The following is an 8118-nucleotide window of genomic DNA, read 5'->3' as shown; positions in this document are numbered from 1 at the left end:
AAATGAAAGATATATCTTCGTGTCTGTGTTTGTGTTTACAGAGCTTTTATGACGATGACCCGAAAATAAGTTGACTATTAAAAAGAACAGCTGAACATCAGTTACTAACACTTTACACTAAGGTGTCATTTGTTAACATTAGTTAATGTGTTAACTAACATGAACAAACAATGAACATTTATTACAGTATTTATGAATCTTTGTTAACGTTAGTTAATAAAAATACAGTTTTTATGTTAGTTCATGTTAGTTCACAGTGCATTAACTAATGTTAACCAACACGTTTGATTTTAATAATGCATTAGTAAATGTTGAAAATAATATTAAATAAGATTAATAAATGCTGTAGAAGTGTTGTTCATTCTTAGTTCATGTTAACTAAAGTAGTTAACTAATGTTAACTAATGAAACTTTATTGTAAAGTGTTTCCAACATATTGTTCAAATTGTTACTGCAATAATTGTTACTTTAGTTATTATTTTGGAATAAATGTAAAAATGCATAAATGCCTATATTTGCTTTTAATTAGTGAGCAGCTATCTGAAAGGAATAAAGGTTGTAGCATTCTGAACAAAGTGAGGATTTGTCCAGTAGTTGTCTGTCCTAGTGTGACAGACAGATTTAACTGACAAGGAGCTGCATTTAATTCAGAGCAGTGTTAATAAAATGTTGAGGTCTTCATTCTGTTATTACAGTCATTGCTGCAATAAAGATTGATTGTTTTACTACATATTGATCTGTCTAGAAGTTACTACACCTTTATTTGGCTGAGACATTGATTTGTCTGTATGTAATCTAATTTATTGTAAAGTAATGTGATATCATTGATTATTATGTTTGTCATTGCAGGTGCCACAGATACTGTGAAATATACAAGAAGCTGAAAAATAAATATTGTAGAAAAGACTTAAATGTGGTTCTAGTGCTTTTGAACTTGATGCTATACATGTAATGGACTGTAGTGTTTCACACACTTTATATTTTTTGTGATCTTTTAGGCACGTATAGAAAATATTGGTCCTGTACAGGTTGTGAAGAGCCTGCCTATGATGAAGATAGCTGACAAAATTTTGAAAACTAATGCAGACTCAGGCTAGTCTGGTGTTGTGCTCAGGGGTGGAAAATACTTAAAGGTGCATTAGGTAAGATTTGTGAAAATTAGGTATCTACTAGTTAAATAGGTGTTTTTAATGATTTTTTTTTTTACTCCTTCAGCCCACCCCAATTCCCACCTATCAGCCTGCAGAATGGGGTGGGGCTGCACTTTTGCAGGGCTACATGTGTCGGTCCGCCCGTAACAGGTCTCAATGGTTAGTGGCAAAGTAATAATGTCAACGCCTCGGTACTATCACAGAAAATGCAGTTGGTAATGCTTACGACTCATATGTATATTAAGTTGTGTTTGATATTATTGTTTTTTAATATGCTACAACACAGACATTAATACATTGTCAATTCATTTATTATTTCTGAAAAAATGTTTCAAGAAGCAAGAATCCATTTACTGCTTTACTTGGCTGATTTTGACTTAGCTTTGTATTTCATATCATATGTCACATGGGCATTAAGAACTATAAATCAACAACAATGTCAACATATATTGTTGATGTACAAATTCTTATAGTATTTGCTTTAGAATAACACACAAACAGATTTTTTATATTTAAATTAGTTCTGGGAAACGATTAAAAAATTTAATCGCAATTAATCGCACAATTTTTCTGCGATTAATCACGATTAATCACACTGATAAGCGTAAAATTAAATAATGAATTCAAAAGTAGTGTATTGTGCACTTTTATTTTAAAAGTACTGCTATATGAACAAAAGTGCAATAACATTTGGTTTGCAAACACTTTAAACAGATAAGGTGCTTTTTACAGCAGTATTCCCTTTACATAGTAGCAGTTAAAAAATTGTATTTAAAATATTTCTTGTAAATCTCAACTTAAACATTAATGTAATCAAGTTAAATATAAAACCAAAGCTATCTGCCACTGCCAGGGCATTAACGTTTAGTCTAGTTTGTTATAGAAAAACAAATTATGCTCAGAGCCCAGAGCCATGATCATAACATTATAACACCTTCAGAGCAACAGCAAGTTAACATTTATAAGTGAACATGTTCTGAACATGTACCAGCAGAAACATTTTTCTTTTATCAGGGAGCAGCATAAACAGTCTATGCTCAGTAGCAAGTGTCCCTGAATGAGGTAAAGTTGCCAAGCACAAACAAAAGTTTTACTGTGCAGAAGACTTTTTAGTCTGTGAAGTCCATGTTTGTACTGGATTTCCTTTGGAGAATCTCAGTCAAAAAAAACAAAACAAAACAAAAAAAAAACAATTGCAGTGATGCAGGTTGAGTAGTTCTAGTTACACATTGACAAAATTTATCCATTCCTCGGACTTTACATTTACTTACTCCTCTGCACCAAGCCAGTTGCTAAGACAACACAAGGTCAATTTCAGATGATAAAGAAACTCTCTTCTTCTGTACAATATTAGAAAACTGAAAATGTCCATGTAAAAGTTCGGTACCTTTCTCCATTTTTCTGTTCTGGTTTTCCTGGTTCATGTGCACGCTTCAGCAGTCTTAGGCCCACCCCAAATGCGCTCATTGGTTGAGAAGCCAATACTGATCAACATCCCACCCCTCTTGTGACCCATTGTTTGTGTATTCAGAGCCAGTGAGCAATGGACTTAGGACTTAAAGGACTTAAATTAGGCCCAGCCCTAATTTAAATAAAAGTTGATTATTTTTAGCAAGAGTGTCAAGTCTTAAGAGACGTTATGAATTAACTTGATAATGAAAGGGGAAATGGTAACAGTGTATCTGTATCATTTGGTAACAATATCAGTAGAATTTTTATACCAACAACATTCCAAGACATTCCAACATAATTATTGCATTGTTACTATTTACATAACAGCACCTTCTACTACTGTAAATTATATTTAAAAAAATGTAAATTACTCCATTTCACTTTAAAACCAGCAGCCAATATCAAATCAAACTTTATCATCCAAATATCTCCCATGTCATACAAGTAAATGAGATAGCATACTGATATATTGTATTCGAAATTCAAACCACTAAACATTTGAACTAAGGTGGAAAGTGGTGACATTTGTAGAAGGAAAAAAAAAGTATCAAAACTACCCCTGACACCCCCCTTGTCCTACCTTCCACTGACACTCTAGCATTGGCACATAAAACAACACTCCGGGTCCCCTGTACTATCATAAAATCCTCTCAGGCAACCGCACCTCCCATTACTATAATACCCAAAACAGGACTTGAATAATATTTTTCATGTGTTGCACTCTTTGATATCACAAGGAACCTGCAAAGGAGCCTTGGATATTTCATTCCACTTTTCCCAGTTCACAACACCTGTAGCCAAACATACACACACACAAAACAACAACAGAATTGTTAACTCAAAAGGTAATATGTTAGCCATGATATTACTTTGCAAGCTGCAAGAAGGAAGATTACACAAAACAGCTAACCTTTCTACCCAGGAGACCATGTACATACTTCATTTCACACATTCAAACATTAAGACACTTACTATCTTATCCTGTGCCTTCTGTCTGAACTGGGTTGTGTGCACGAGTGCCCTAAACCATCTAAATGTGAGAGACAGAGTCATGTAGGCTGCGTCTCCATCCTGTAGGACTACTTCAAGGAGTATCATCTGCAAGACCTCCAAGGGTAACTGGAAAGTACTTAGAAAATGATTAATCCTTCAGCAGCTTGAATGGAAACCGCCAGAATATTTTCCAGTACTTAAAAAAATGTAGACACCTTACATCCAAAGGTGCAAGTGAGTCATGTGTGGCTTTTGTGCCTAAAAGAACAGCAAAGAATATTAGTCAGTCAATACACATGGTAAGAGAAGTAAAAAAAAAGTCTTTCATATAAATGTTTTTCGTAAATGTTTCATACATTCACTTCAGTACACTTCATCTGTCTCGTTCTCACCCGTGTTTCTTCATCAGACCTGTAATGGAAAGTATTACAGGTATTTTGAAGATAATTCTTGTAATTAATGTAATTAAAAGGTTCTCTCAAACTCAAGTAAAGAAATGCTAAGTCTGTGGTCATTAAACCTTTAATGCTATATATAATGGAATCTTGGTAGTTCAGAAAAAAGTGTCTGAATGTAGACCTTTTTTGAACTGACAAGGATTTAAAAAAAGAAAAAACAAAAAACAAAAACACAAGGGGAAATTCTACAACAGGAGGAGACACCGCCACTTCCTTATGCAGGGCATGTCAGTCTGAGACAAAAAGAAATACTCAATGAGTTGGTTACTTTTTAAAATATGTTTTTGCCATTGCAGATTTCACTTACCTCTGTAAAATCAAAGGCCCCTGATGTCACAAGGCACAGTGAATACTGAAATAGTAAACAAACACATTTGCACAGATACATTTATTAGTTAAAAATCAAGTAGTATGCAACACACCAGCTCTATAAACTTAGCATAAGGACAAAGACACCACAGCTGTTGCTGAGATGTTGTCGAGGAAGGCCCTGTTGAAGTTTCCATTCACAAACTACCTTGTAAATGTCAAACAATTACCAATGCTTTTACAGTTATTTATTCAAATGAACAATGGTACCATAATATTGTTGACACAGTATTCATGCAAAGGCCCAGGAGACAGGATTTGTACAATGTTTCTGTGAAGACAAAGCCAAAGCAGAGACCATTACTTAAAAACTGTTACTGTACTGCACCAAAGAAGACACATGAGAAGTGAAATGGGGGGCTGAAACAGAACCCATGAGTATTACACAATTGTTTTCATTGACAATTGACAAAAAACTTTTGTCATCCAAAAAACCTTAAAATTAGTTTGACTCCAAAACCCTTTAAATAAGACACTAAAAATCAACGTCAGATGGACAGTCACATATGGTTAAACCTACATGTGGTTAAGAACAACCACAGTCTTGTCAAAACGTGGTTAGGAACGACCACAATCTCTGAACTTCCAACAGTGCACTATAAAACCTGTAGATGTGCACGTATTCTTCTTGACTAAATGTAATTCCATACAGAGGATCAAGGAAAAAATTCATGTTCCCTTGGCTTCATAATCTGTTGAGTATGTTATAATACATACAACGAAAGATGACAACTACAGTTTATAGCTCAGAGAACAATGTGCTTAAAAATTATGCAGACAAAAGTTATCCCAGGTAAACACAAAAGTTTCAGAATGACTTACACAAACCATCCAGTGTCATGGTATGGTATTTACTGGTTTGAGAAGATAAACCAGTAAATGTTTGTGTCCAGCTTGAAACCAAATAATACTGGTCCTCACCAAAGTTTGGAAACTGTGTGACTGGGTCTCGTATGTTAAAAGAAACTGACTATAATACATACAGGCGAGTGTGACAGAGTCTCTTGAAGTGTCCTCTGTGGCCGTGTTGCGATATGGTATGAACTGGCCAAAAAAACATTCACATTCTGTATGGAAAATTGAGCATACTTATCTCACCTTGGGCAAAATTGAGAGTTTTAAATAGTAAATACAACAACAGCTTACTCTGAGAGAATTAACACTGAACACTGTGAACACTTAAGTAAGAAATTTTCAGCTAAGAAGCAGCTTAAGTAATTTGAGCACAAAATGCAGAATATTTCACCTGTGAAATGGTCTCCACAACTTTAAGGCAACAGCTGAGAACCTGTGTTTAAACAAAACATTGACTGTCACTATAAACAATATGCTACATTAATTTCTATATTCAGAATTTTGGCAGTTACAATTCTTTGTCTTCCCATCCCAGACAGCACAGGTCTGACTGTGTCAGTGTAGTGTTATACACAGCTGCCAATGTCTCGTCTGGGCACTTTCTAACATCCAGAGCATTGTTCGGCTAACACTCAGGCAAAGACACATAAAGTGAAGTGAAGTGAAGTGACGTGTGGCCAAGTTTGGCGACCCATACTCGAAATTTGTGCTCTGCATTTAACCCATCCAAGTGCACACACACAGTAGTGAACGTACACACACCGTGAACACACACTCGGAGCAGTGGGCAGCCTTTTTTGCTGCGGCGGCCGGGGAGCAGTTGGGGGTTTGGTACCTTGCTCAAGGGTCTCACCTCAGTTGTGGTATTGAGGTTGGAAGAGAGCGCTGGTCATTCACTCCCCCCACCTACAATCCCTGCTGGACTTGAGACTCGAACCCAGGCTGATGAACATAGTATTTTGCAAACTGAAATCCCTTTAAATTCACTTACCAACTGCTGTTGACCCTCATTTGGTATGCCTCCCCAGAAAGTTCTGGTTGCTTTTATGCAGTTTAGTCTCATTATCACAGCAGGTGGACAATATTCAGGGTCACGCTGTGACTGCATAGCTGCACATAAGTAAAAGTTGCAGAGAAATCACTTAATTTTAAGCATGTAGCATACCCTTTAATAAGCATAAGAACAATGCCAACGTGACACAGTATGGATTTATTTCACATTCAGAGCTGTATTTGTTGTTGGACTTCTTTTGGTATTTGAATAAAATGACCAACTTAACACAGTTGCTGAACAATAGCAGCAGTGAAAGTGGGACTTAGCATTTTACGATGGTGAAATCTGAAAGGACCAACAAATCTTCAATAATTTGGATTATATCTAAGACTAACATTTTTTTTTACAAAGTCATAAACAATTAAATCAGCAGCACAGTGCATTACGTGCTGGTTCTTAACTAGAACATTATATTTAAAAAACTAACTAAAGTGACAAGAACAATAGACTGTTAAAAGTCACCATGATGTGTCACTGCAGCTGCAGGTGATTTTTGATGTGGTAATACACCAGCTGTGACATGCTGGTGTACTGGCAGAATGGGCACTAACTAGAACAGTCTTTTAACTACTGCTCATACTCCCCCTTGCTTAACAACGTATAGTACATTTTTAAATAAGAGGGGAAAGGGAACACGTGGAAATGGCTCCTAAGAGCCTTTTTCTGTTATGAAGTGAACAGAACAAAAAGAGAAGGACAGAGATGGAGAGATAATTAAAAAGACTAATAAACACTACAAGACAAACGAATAATAAACGGAAATCAAAGAGAAACAGTGAGTATAATCAGAGACAATGCCAAGTATCTCTAAACAGAAACAAGTACAGGAAATCAGTTTTACCATCTAATATTTTATTATTCTGGCGAGTAAAGTTACACGAGGGTGATCTTATTTTTAAACTACTTCACATCTCCTTTGATAGTCGTTCACTGATTACATAAAGAACGTAACATTGTGATTAGGACATCATACACGAGGGAAACAAATTAGACAACACTGCAGTTATAACCACTACGATCTGCACCAATACTTTGTTAAAACTTGAAAAAGATCTAAGTCGGAAATGAGAACATGCTAAGGCGTCGACGTCATTACATTGCCACTAACCAATGAGACCAGTTATGGGCGGAGCGACACATATAGCCCCGCCCCGTTCTGCAGGACCTTCTCGTCCATAAAATGACTGCCTCAGATGCCCATCCAAATACATACATATACTCCAGACCTAAAGGCAGGTTTCCACACTAGGTTTTTTCAGGCATACTTGTGCTGAGACCATGGCTTAAACTAGTACTTTTTTTACTCATTTATACATATTTCCCCCCCCATATTATTTTACTCGAAAGAATTGAAAAATATTTATTGTTGCATCTTAGTGTCATTTTGGAAGTATTAAGTTTCAATAGTACTGTACTTATCTGGAGTATTACTGAAACTAATACTTAGTACTTTTACTCAATTACATTTCCAGTAGTGACAAAAACATACTTTTTACTCCTTATATACTTATTTATATCTTTCGATTGCCTGGCAGCCATTTTCAAACTCACAACAAAATAAAAGTACCTAGTGTAATGTTTAGTTCCGGTTAGCTTTTGTCAACAATCGTCTCCTCACGACCCGATCTTCTACCAGCACTTTTTCCCCTCCATCATTTCTCCGTTAGGTATGTCGAGCATAATTGTTATCGTTTTGTTTTGTAGTGTTTTTTAATCAAACAATCAGCACGACCGCAGTCAGTTTACTTTTAGTGTAGCACTCAGAGTTGTTTTTCTGAGTTGGCTA

The 8118-nt window shown here is 35.9% G+C and overlaps 1 long non-coding RNA gene across 3 annotated transcripts; it reads right to left on the bottom strand.

Annotated features, from left to right (window-relative positions):
- Positions 1-520: 520 nt before the first annotated feature.
- Positions 521-8111, bottom strand: LOC117597536 (uncharacterized). 3 transcript variants are annotated; one of them, XR_008301913.1, is made up of 6 exons: positions 7900-8111; positions 4362-6388; positions 3953-4007; positions 3817-3854; positions 3576-3732; positions 521-3394 (listed from the first exon to the last, which is right to left on the bottom strand). It is a non-coding gene; the product is annotated as an uncharacterized LOC117597536 (long non-coding RNA). The 3 variants fall into 3 exon arrangements; XR_008301914.1 differs by having other exon boundaries at positions 521-3732; positions 4362-4406; positions 6270-6388; XR_008301912.1 differs by having other exon boundaries at positions 521-3732.
- Positions 8112-8118: the final 7 nt, after the last annotated feature.

The sequence above is a fragment of the Pangasianodon hypophthalmus genome, chromosome 6 (assembly GCF_027358585.1).
Source record: "Pangasianodon hypophthalmus isolate fPanHyp1 chromosome 6, fPanHyp1.pri, whole genome shotgun sequence".
Lineage (NCBI taxonomy): Eukaryota > Metazoa > Chordata > Actinopteri > Siluriformes > Pangasiidae > Pangasianodon > Pangasianodon hypophthalmus.
Note: the sequence above shows the minus strand (reverse complement) of the source record. Positions and strands in the feature narration are given on the sequence as shown.